Genomic DNA, 11,831 nt, shown 5'->3' with positions numbered 1-11,831 from the left:
GCCGGCCCGGAGGATGCGGAAAATCCGCAATCGTAATAGGCCCCCAAGTGTTCATCCATCTCATAACACTTGTGAGGCAATTTCAGAATCGTTCAGCTGTGACTTCGACACTCTGTGTAAGTGACACCACTAACTGCGTGTCATCAGCGTATGACACCAGTTTCAGGCCTTGATCTTTTATCAGTTTTGCCAATGGGGTCACATACAGATTGAACAATGTGGGGGATAGAGCTGATCCTTGAGGGACTCCACATAGGAGGAAGAACTCTCCAGACTAAATTCCGTCTCAGTAGATTTGTTGTACTCTGGAGTCCAGGAAGGACCTGAGCAAGGTTAGAGCAGTATCCCTGACACCCACAGCTTTGCGCCTCAGTAGTAGGACCATAAGATTTACGGTGTCAAAAGCTGCAGTTAAATCAAGCAGAATTAGGACAGCTCTGCCACCTTCATCCATGGCCTTACGAATCTCCTCAGTTGCCATTATTAGGGCAGATTCAGTAGAATGTCCTGATATAAAACCGTGCCGAGAGGAGTCCAGGATATTGTTAGAATTCAAAAACTCCATAAGCTCTTGATTCATGGCTTTCTCTAATATTTTTTACGGCAATGGGAGACTAGATATATGACGAAAGTGCTTAGTGTCCTGAGGATCCAATGAGCCTTTCTTCAAAATAGGTCTTATACAGGCTTTTTTCCATCTCTGAGGAAAGACTCCGGATCTTATAGTCTCATTAAAGAGAGGGGTCAGGACAACACTTATCTCTTCTGGGGCCAGATGTAGTATGTAGAGGGACATGGGTTGAGGGGTGAACCTGGCTTAGTTTGAGTTAACAGGTTAGAAACCTGTTTTTTATTAAGCAACGAGAATTGGGACAAGCAATTCAGAGTTGGGGGGGGTCTCAATTAGTACCCTGTTATCTTTTCCCGTATTTACCTGCAGGTTCTGGGGTTCATTATAGACTGCTTGGACCTTTTGCTGAAAAAACAGAGCCAGTTTGTCTACAAAATTTTGATCTGGGACAATCATTGTGTCACGTGGACACTTAGTTAAAATGTATACTGTTTTAAATAGTTCCTTAGGGGAATTGGTGGCCTCTTTAATTTCTTTCATTAAAATACACTGGCTTGGCCTGTTTTATTACAGTTGTATACTCCTCCAAGGTTCTGTTATATTCCTTCCTATGCACTGTACTATAGTCCAATCTCCAGATCCGCTCCTGGCGCTGGCATTTAATTTTAAATAGCCTGATCTCTGCTGAATACCATGGAGAGGTGGCTAGTCTTCTCTTAGGTTCCTTACTTTCCTCGGGGGCCAGCTCGTTTACTGCCTGGCTGATCCATAAGTCAAAATGATTTGCCCCACCATTGCTATCCTCCATGGGGGGAGATCTATTCCTCAAGATTGTGATTAGCTCTTCTCTCTGTATGTGTTTCCAGGGGCGAGCATTAGCTAACAGGAGGCGATTCCTTCGGCCATTTGTAGTTGTGTTCATTTTTACTTTCAAATGTATTGGCGCATGATCCGACCAAGGAACGGGCTGTACATCTCCTATTTCAATATGATCATTGCTGGTAAAAATACCATCCAGCGTATGCCCGGCTTGATGGGTAGGCTTAGATACGATCTGGTTCATCCCATATCCCGCCATATCTTCAATTAGGCTAGAGTAATCTGAGTTGTTATTCTAAATAGAAGTTGAAATCACCTAAAACTGTAAAGGTCGCAGGATTCCAGGAAGGTTTGCAGTGATCAAATGAAAGGGGCTCTCATCCCTGGCGGTCTGTATATCAATAAACCAGGTAGGTGTTCTTGATTATAAAATTTTACACTAAAGGACATGGCTTATGCCTCCAATGTGGATTCTGATCTATAGTTCACTTTAAAATGAGAGCGATATATCATTGCTATACGCCCTCCTATTGTTCCTTCTCTTTCTACTTGTGTCATGAAATATCTAGCTGGGACTGCAATGTTCCAGTCTGGTTCAGAGGAAGGAGATGCCCATATTTCGGTGAGGAATACCAGATCTGGGCTAGCAGCTGATATTAAATATTCCAGTTCATATTTATGCTTTGACATAGATCTGGTATTTAGCAGAATACAATTGATTACATTGATTACATTGGATTTTTTTTACGGAGTACTATAAGCTGACTTTCCAATAGTTTGGCTCTCTGTATGGTTATAAACTGCCAAATGAGTTTAGGTATATGGCTCGTCGCGAACCTTCATTTTACAGTTCAAGCACGTAAAGTTGCCGCTAACTGTTATGGTTTGCTTAGATCACTAAGGAAGATTCTGCCTCTTCTGCCGTTTGAAGCTTGGCGCATGCTGGTCGAGGCCCTTATTCTATTGCAGCTGGACTATGCAAATGCAGTCTACTTGGGCGTACCACAAGGAACAACTAAGATCTTACAGACTGTTCAGAATTGCGCGGCACGTCTTTTAATGAATGTTCCTAAACGAAACTCATCTAAGTTAGAGTTTCACCGGTTGCATTAGCTTCCTGTTCAGGAAAGAATCCGGTTTAAGGCTATGTGCATTGTCCATAAGTCCATTACTGGTAATGGATCCCTTCTGATTCAGCCCATGGTGCAATTATATTGCACTACTCGGGCACTTAGATCTAACAACAAACAACTTTTGCAAATCCCTAGGATTAAACGGTCGCAGATGGGAGGTCGACGGTTTACTTACACCGCAGCAAAATCTTGGAACCAGCTCCGGAACCATATTCGTCTGGAACATAACTACCTCTAGTTCAGGAAGCAGCTGAAAACTTTTCTATATCAATGAACAGTGGTGAATGTTAAGGGGTCACAGGAAGCGCTGGGATGCCCTTGGGTAGCCATGCGCTATATAAGTGCGTATTCATTCAGTCTTTCATTCATAAGTGGTTTCTAATCCACAGGATGAGCAAAAATTGGGGCCAGTGTTAGGCTAGTCTAGCAATAAAGCAGGTTTTTGGCACTTACCACCGTTTAACGCAATCAATTTGTCTTGTGTATAAGACTTTCCGCAAAAACGAGCAGGGGTTACCTTTGGCGCGCCTTCGGCGTGCAGGTGGCACGGTCGCGCCAGCGTGCTTTTTATAGTGTTGCCTCGGTAGCTAGAACGCGGACCCCAGTCATGGTGGGCCCGCTCTTACAGACGGGCACTGCAATGTGTATGGCAGGTAGGTTTTAATATTTCTAAAATCGTCTTTGTAAGAAGCTAAAAACAATGTGCAGTTTCCAAAAACAATGTGCAGTTTTCAATTCCTAAATAAAGTGCAGTGTGCAATATTCAAGCGATTTTCAAGTAGCCTGAGTATTATGCTAAGCACCAATTCACAGCAGCTTTTCTCATACCCCCCTCCTCACACGCAAGCTTTTCCCACCTAATCTCTGTTTTTAAATTCTTTTCATTCCCCACTCGAGTTTAGCATCAATAATCTGTTTTGGTGTATATGTGCTCTATAAATGCAATTAACATAACTGTAAGATAACTTTCAGGAGACACTGGGCAGACAGGGACTGCAGGGCCACAACTGTGGATGTTGAGGCCGTTGTCACTGCTGACCTGGGTCCTTCATTTCTATGGATCTGCAAACTGGGCCAAACATACCCTTTCCACACTTGACTCTCATTGCTAGCAAGGTGAGTAGTCACAGTCTTACTAGGGAAGTTAGTGAGGTGGTTACTCAGGCTCAAGCCTCCACCAGCAGAGGAATAAGATCAATGTCCAGCCCAGTGCTTCTCTTTGAAGAAAAGACAAGTACTTTATTGTACAGAAAACAGCATTCCACTACACACTCAATAATCTAGGAATACCCAGTTCACAGGTGTAAATCTGTGAGCTCTAGGCGCTTTGCCACCTTAGCCTCCACCTGTCTTTAGTGGTTCCCCCTTTTCACTGGTTTCCCCCTTCCAGGTTCAGAGTTTGAGGTAGGTCCATTGGTTTGACTGGTGCTCAAATCCACCCCAGGTGTGTATTAGCATTCACTCTCTCCAACTAAAGCCTGTTCAGTCTCTCTCCTTGTTTGTAGAAGCCGCGTAAGACCTTGCTTGGCCCTCTAGTGACAGCAGGTTTCATTGACTGCCGCCACTTCAGCCCTTACCTTGATGAGTTGTGGCAGTAGCAGAGGCGGTTCTCAAAGACCGACTTCTGGGTAATGGCTGCAGATCTCAGCTCACTCCTGCACTCTATTGGGTCTCGACTTCGATGGGTACTTGACGCTTCTTCTTGAAAGCAAAAACCACACACCCAAAGATGATGATTCTTCAGCATTGTGGAAGTAGGGTGGTATCCTAATCATCAGGACAGGCTCCGACTTAACAACACGCTTGCCAGTATTGAGTTGCCTCGCCCACTTATGGGGCACATGGGCCACCAGCAGGCACTTTTCCCGACTTGAGTTGTGCCTAACACAAAGGTACACTGCTCCAAGTGCTTGGCAGCTGCAAGAAGAATAAATGACGAAAGCTACACTGGACAATCCAGCAGAACCTTAAGTAATTCTGTGCACTTGCTGAATGAGTCTATGTCAGACAGACCCAGCGCCAGGGTCAATTACAACATTCTTTTCCATGGTCTGCTCCTCCTGTAGGGTTGACACTTCCTTCTCTTGCTCACTAGCAAGATATCTTAGTACCTGTTAGACCCGTCTGCTTCTGAGAGTCCTCTCACCACTATGATTTCTTTTGTTCCCCTGTACCTCCCAAAATTTGTCGCTTTTCTTTGTCTACCAGGACATTTTATGTGCTGTTTCATGGGGCTAGATGTTCCTTGACGCCCAGTTGTTCACAAGGTTTTTGGCACCTATTTACAAGGCACCTGGCGAAACCTGTGACATTATAGACTGGGATTGGCAACCTGTGTGAATGGCCTCAAAATGGTGGCCATCCTTTTTCTTCATGTGAGTGACTCCCCTTGGAGCCTCCATGAACCTTGACCTTTCAAGGTTTTGGCGCGCATTCCTGACAGGAATTCCTTTATTTCCCTCAGGTACACAAAATGGCTGCTCTAGAACCACAGTATGGTGGCTGTTAGGGTCCCAAATACATCTCAAAAGTGCCATGTCATTGGCCTAGCCCAAAGAAGGTTCTAGAACCTACTGGCACGAGCCAGCACCTCAGGGCACTGGCTATATAAGGTCCAGTCCCTGGCGGCCATTTTAGATGACCAGAAGACTAGATAGGATAATGATGTTCCAGATCTAGGTGAAGAAGGAGATTCCAGACTTGACACCAGATTGACACCTGCCCTGTTGACCCCTGAGGTAGCTGGTAGCGCGGGCAGTAGAGCAGCAAAGGTCATTGGCGATGATCTTGACTGGCGTTCCAGTCAGCTGCGTGTGCGGTGACCTCGCGCCTACAGCGCCTGCCCAGCGAGTGCCTCATTACCCCCAAGAGACTGTGGCCGTTTTCGTGTGCCTCCCCGCCCCCCCGGTGGTGAATCACGACAGACTCGGGTCGCGAGGCGAGAGCAAGTTCGCCGTGACCGCGAGTGTCTTCTGTGCCCCCTTCGGGACAGGCGCCTCCAGCGAGGAGCTCGGACGTCTCCGAGCCCCACCGGCGTAGAGTGCTTCCTGCGCAGTCTGAAGGTGAGGTGGTGCGCCGGGGCGGGGAAAGGCCGGCCTTCGTTGGGCGGGACTACTGTCTCTGCCCTCCCCAGTGAATCGGCAGCTGTAGCTGTGGGCGGGAACCATCCCTGTATGAGGAAGTCGGAGGGAGGTCCGTGGAGCCCCTGAGAACCCCGTCGCTGGCGTGAGAAGTGCCGAGCCCTGACTGAATCGCTTTCCGATTGCAGCCGATGTGAGGTGGGCCCGTTTCTTCAGGTGGGAAGCGGCGTTATAAAGGAACTGTGAACCGGCATTTATCTGACTGAGCGCGAAGATTGTGTGACCTCTTCGGCAGCCCCGTTCGTCAGTCTAAAGACTTTGAACTGGTGCCGCCTGAGTGCTAGCAGTGATAAAGCCCATAGGCGCGCTTAGACCCCACCGGCAAGCAGAGATTTCAACCCGGTGGCAGCCGAGTGTAAATGAAGTGTTCACTGTGTTTCCTTGCCTTTCAGATACACGCGCATATCCCCCGAGTGATTCTTAAAGAGTCCCAACACTCCTTTTGTGCCCAGAGAAGCCTGTATTCATTATCAGTGAAGTCATCATAAACTGTAAGAGTAATCTTTCCATCCTGAAACGTATTGCAAGTGTAATGTTCCTGAAGTATTTAATTGGTGGCAGCGATACCAGAATGAACATGTGTTTGTTTATTTAAATGAACCAGTATTTATTCTGCTAAACAAAAAGTGATATTTATTCTATTTATTGATGATATTTATTCCTGATATTTATTCTATTTATTGATGATATTTATTCCTGAGCTTATTTATTGTATTTATTCCAAAATCGAAACCCAGCAAATTGTGGCCAAATGAAATGTATATGTGCTTTCCTAATTGATCCCTATTCACAACAGAGAATTTTTACATAAAGGAATCGTATTTTTCTACAGCAGTGGTGTGGTGTCCTTCTTTTTGGTGGTTGTACAAGGAGGTATTATTGGGTCAGAGCCGGCTTAACACGATAGCCTTCACTTGCCTTGACACTTGAGCCAAGCTAACCCCTTTGTGCTGGGCTTGCCCATCGCAGGTCCAACAGTACCCAGACAGTCCTGTAAATCTTTCTTAAAATCAAACTCCAGAAATGTTTCCCTCACCTCTGGGGAGTTAGCTCTGTCAGTGCGACATTAACCTGAGCAGTAGTCCTTGTGACTCTGGGGAGTACACCCTCCTCAATAGAAGAGACCACAACGATGAGCAACAACGGGTGTATATTTCAGGTCTGCTTCTTTGAAACTGGTGTGGATTTGTTCTGAATTGGTCCCCTTTCATGTGTCCTAGCCAAGCAACCTTCCAGACCTGTCCTCTGTCTGCAAGGATTCTGTGCCCAGAAGAATAGCCTCCAGGTGGAGTGTCTACTACTGAATTACAAAGAGGTGAGAGCAGGCCGCACCCAGCTATTTACGACAGCTCCTCGCAGAGATCGGGGGAAAGAGAAGGATGTGTGCCCCTCAAAAGGCCTCCTTTCAGTTACAACAGATACTGTAGGCCTCACACTGTAACCCTTGCCATCTACCTAATAGTAGCTCCAGTCAGAGTCATTTATAGCCCCATATGTCAGGAAGGGCCCTGGCACTTCTAAGGAAAGCCTGCCTCCTCTTTCTTCAACATAACTCCTGGTGCTCCCCAGTCCTGTCTAGGAGATGCCAGCAATACAGATATATCACCTGGTGAAAACAACTTCTCCTCCACATTGTACCCTGGTCAAAACTGTGGACTTTCAAAATGGACACCACACTATCACGTCTAGCACACATGCACATGTACAACACACAAGATGTTACATTCAGGATTCCTGGTTCATCATGAGTATCAGAAACTTTAAATAAATGGGATTGCAAGTGCGCTTTCATGTCTCACAGGTTAAAGTCTGCCACTATAATTCACCAATCATGTTACATTGCCAACTCCGCGCTCCAAGTGTAAAAACCGGAAAAGGGCACAATGATGGTACACTTGATGTGCCCCTCCCGGTTCAGGATAAGTGTAAAACCTATCAGTGTCAAAACACCGGGCCTAGTTCGATGCAAGCAATCAGGATTACCTGACATTTTTGGCATGGCCAGAAATTTGAAAAAACTGGATCAACGATATGCAGTTTGGGCACTTGGGGAAGGGAATAGGCCTTTACATCATACAGGGGATGTTCTCATAAAATCATATAGCATATATTTAATTGAATTATTTGGCAAAGTGTGTAAGAGTCTGAACTCTTCAACATTTCCACTGTGCAAAACCATCTATGCTGGACCTTCTAATAAAATAGAAGGAAAGTCTCTGAGCATATAAGAAAGGCAGCCTAAATGAGTTTCAATATTAGGGGCAGGACCATGTGACTTAAAACCTCCTATACTGCCTCCTACCCTCCCCGAAGATCTTCATTTGCTCCAAGTGAAGCAAAGATTTATTTTCAAAATTGTATGTGCCATCCACAAAGCCTTCTTGGATGGGGTGAAATCTACCTCCAGAATGTGGCATCTCACTATCATCCTGCTATGATTTCGCTACTGGAACAGCCTTTGTGCTTTTTAGGTCGAGGGCCGTAGGCTGCGCTTGCGCAGTCAAGCTCTGAGATTTAATGTTTCTTAGTATGGGGGCTTGAACCCGCCCCTCTTCTCCATTGGCTGGCTTCCTAAACGGAGGCCAGCCATTGGAGGAGAGGGGCATCACTCCGTTCAAGCCCCGTCTTTTTCCGATTCGGGGCGTCTTTTTTCACTTCTTTCTTGTTTTCTTACTCTCCTCTTCCCATTGGCTGGAATTTTACCTTCCAGCCAATGGGAAGAGGAGAGAAAGAAAACCACGCCCCCGAATCAGAAAAGGACCGTGCTTTCTCCGAGGCATTTCTTCCTCGCCTCGGAGAAACATGGCAGTGTTCGGCTGCCCTCCTGACGGCTTGTTGATTATATCATGCATGTTTCAGCCACATCAATTAATTTACCATACTTTTTACGAACACAGGCCTTTGACGCATTGACCGTTTGGTATATTTCCAACCCCACACCTGCAACATTCCTGCCACTGTGAGCACCCGCAAACAGAAATGACGAGCACAGGCCCTCGGATACTCATTCCCCCAGCCCGCCGAGACCCCTCAGCACTGCACGCCCGCACTCCTATCGCCCCCAGGGCCCGCGTCACTGCGCCCGCTGGGAGCAGCTAGCGAGGCAGCTTCCGCGAGGCTGAGGCCTCTGGTGGGGTTTTTTTCCGATCCCCGAGCATGGCAACTCCCGCAGCCGGCGTGGGCGGGCCTTGTTTGCCTGGAGGCGAGTCTTGGACCTGGGCTAGCAGCGACGTTTCCGCCGCTATCACCCCACCCCCGTAGTATATTGCTGGCGTATTTCTTGGTGTAGGCATAGATCCTCGGAGGCTTATTCGGGAAGAGGGGTAACTGTGACGTAGTAAGATGGAGTAGGCGGGGCACCTGTAAGTGGAGGCCGAGTTAAGAATAACAAGTAACTGTCGCTGCGTGTCCTCCGGCCCGTGATGCGCTGTCATGATAATAAACACTACGGGTGCCGGGCAGGAATTCTAATCCTTTCTGCGTGGCTCGGCTGCACGGTTCATATTATTACTGTGCTAAATAAATAAACTTCGCCATCATTTTGGAACCGCTTGCGGAACACGAGTCTCCACTTCTAAAATGACACAAATGCCTTTATCTTCAAGGCTTAGAGCGGGTCCAGTAGCTTTGAATAGTTGCTCAGTTCTGCAGCATTACCCTTAAGTCCAGGCATGGAAGCCCACGGCACAGCAAGATGGCACAGCAGAGCTTCTGACTTCCGGCTCAAGAAGGCACATGTCCTACTCTTAAATAATAGGTGTTATTACTGCACAAATCAATTGTACCCATGATATCGACCTCTGAAGCATAGAAGGCTGTCAATCCTGCTGGGATTCTTTTTTTAAACATTAAATAATGTTGCCCGCATGTCTTGTTTTACCTGCCTTTCCTCCTCTCCTCGCTCACTCCATAGATTATAACGGAACAAAGCCAACATGCTTGACCAGCTGTGCCTGGGCTGGGACTTTGTTTTGCCATTGTCACAATTAACTTGTTGAAATAGGGACTAAAAAGCAATTTACCCCTGGTGCGGTCGCCAGCGCAGATGTCCTGTTCTTACAATAAAATGTAAGCTGAGCTCATGCCTCCTTGGCCACGTGAATCCAGAGACTAGTGTTGCCTTTAATAAAGAAACTGCAAGCACGTGAATCCCAGCTTCCATATGTACTTTGGAGCCTTCTGACGCGTTTCCTGTTTTGGGGACGCATGCAAGCCTGGCTGGGCAGCTGTACCTTATCTTGGGTCATCAGGCGTACATGCAAGCACCCCCCACCAATTCCCCAAACCCGCATGTCCGAGCAGGGCGGGCAAGGATCACTGCATTCCCTGTAAGGTGAGCAAATATTTGCCTTTGGAGAATATGTGAGGCTGATTTGTATGTTATCCTGCACAATGACATCATGAAAAGAGAAGCGAGTTTGTAATTAAAAGTCCACATGTTACTGATGAAGCGCCATGAGTTGCTAGTAAAGAGTGTTTATGATAGAAAGTTATCCGGCATTTCATTTAAAAAAATGTTCCTATTTTAGTAATAGCACAAACGCCGGATGTACTTGCAGCAAGTATTGTACTTATTGGTTTGTTTTTATCGGTTAGATTCTTGTAGATGTTCACTTTCATTTTAGAGAGACGCATTTAAATTTGGGTTCAACAGTGCCAGTGTACGTGAGCCCCAGGATTTGAAAAACAGCAGGGTATTCACATTACTAAGACACATTACTGATTTAAATATTGCACTTTCATTTATTATCCTGAGCAAAACCAGTGCATTTATTTTAAATATTCTACAAACCGTGCACATCCCTTTTTAACAAAATGTGCTGTTCTTCCCAAAGCATTTCCGCATCAAACTAAAACCAGTCTGAAAATGTATAACGTTCTATTGAGTTTAAAATTCTTGTGTCTATGTACACTTCCGTACTACACTGAACAAGGATCTCTTCTTTGCTTATATATGCGTCTGTCGGGTGTGCACAGGAACCCTAATTGGGGTACATAAAAACCCTTTTGAAAGCTTCTCAGGCATCACTCTTTTATTTTGGTGGCTGTAGCAGCACACAAGAGCATTCCTGAAGTAATTTGAAAGGGTCAAGACTGAGCAGCTTTACAGGTTATACCTGAATGTTTTACTCCCAGTCTTTCATTATCCTAATTTTGCTAAAAGGGGTTAGTTTGGCTAGAAATGCAATCTTATTAGTAAAGCCAACTCCAACGACTGTGGTGCTTTTTAAATCCTGAGTTTGTCATTCTCCAGACCAGACACTCCTAAAATATACTGCCTACTGGTATGTATGACGGGAAACATCACTTACAACGCAAGCATTACAACGCAAACCATTACAACGCATTGCGCTGGGGGGCGCTCTAGGATAGGGAATATATTTAATTTACTATCCAACACCTTCCCTACTATCCACGGGGACTGGAGTTGGAATAGTAAATTAAATAATTCACTATCCAGCGCCTAAAAGCACTATGCGTTGTAATGGTATGCGATGTAAAAACCGCGTTGTAATAGCAGGCGTTGTAATAGCCTGTGTTGTAACGTCATAGATCCATGTATGACATGTGATGCGCATTCCCACACCTTGTAATCCTCATTGTTTTATATAACATTTGTTAGAATCAATTACACACAAACAATTCATTATCTCTGTATAATGTGGCTGCGTTGTACAGTGCTCTGACTCTCTGCATTGGTTTGAGTAGTACTATAAAATAATTTAAATGCATGTGAGAAAGGTCCTTTGAAGAGATGAGGGGTACTCATGGGGGCTGGTAGTAAGGGAATCCGTGAAAAAGAAGGTCCTGCGGGAGCCAAAAAAAGAATGTTGCACCGGGAACCACCTGTGCTAATGCTGGCTCTGAAAGAGTGAGTCTGTTATGTCTGTCACTGTGCTATTTGACGTTAATAGTTGTGCCCAGTTGGGAAAGTGTGGAACTCAGTCTTGACTGTATGGACCTACGGCCTTTAAAAGTACATTGCTTATTTTTTAATGTAAGTGCCAATGTAGGTAGATGACAAAATGTTGTTGTTTCCCACATATTTTTGTAAACATGACCTTCACAAGAACGTCGTAAAAGCGTTGTTTATGTTGTAAAACACATCATAATTGCAGCAAAACATATTTTTCATTTAATATACCATGTATTAATATGTCTTAATAT

General features: G+C 45.5%; 1 long non-coding RNA gene across 1 annotated transcript in view; it reads left to right on the top strand.

The window, feature by feature from the left end:
* Window positions 1-9,872: 9,872 nt before the first annotated feature.
* LOC147685466 (uncharacterized) overlaps window positions 9,873-11,831 on the top strand; it is a 320,852-nt gene continuing 318,893 nt past the window's right edge. Inside the window, exon 1 of the long non-coding RNA XR_015300490.1 lies at window positions 9,873-9,996. This is a non-coding gene — a long non-coding RNA (uncharacterized LOC147685466). The remainder of the gene's footprint in view (window positions 9,997-11,831) is intronic.

The sequence above is a fragment of the Lissotriton vulgaris genome, chromosome 10, assembly GCF_964263255.1.
Source record: "Lissotriton vulgaris chromosome 10, aLisVul1.2, whole genome shotgun sequence".
Taxonomy (NCBI): Eukaryota; Metazoa; Chordata; class Amphibia; order Caudata; family Salamandridae; genus Lissotriton; species Lissotriton vulgaris.
The sequence above is the reverse complement of the archived record's forward strand: the minus strand, read 5'-3'. Positions and strand labels throughout refer to the sequence as shown.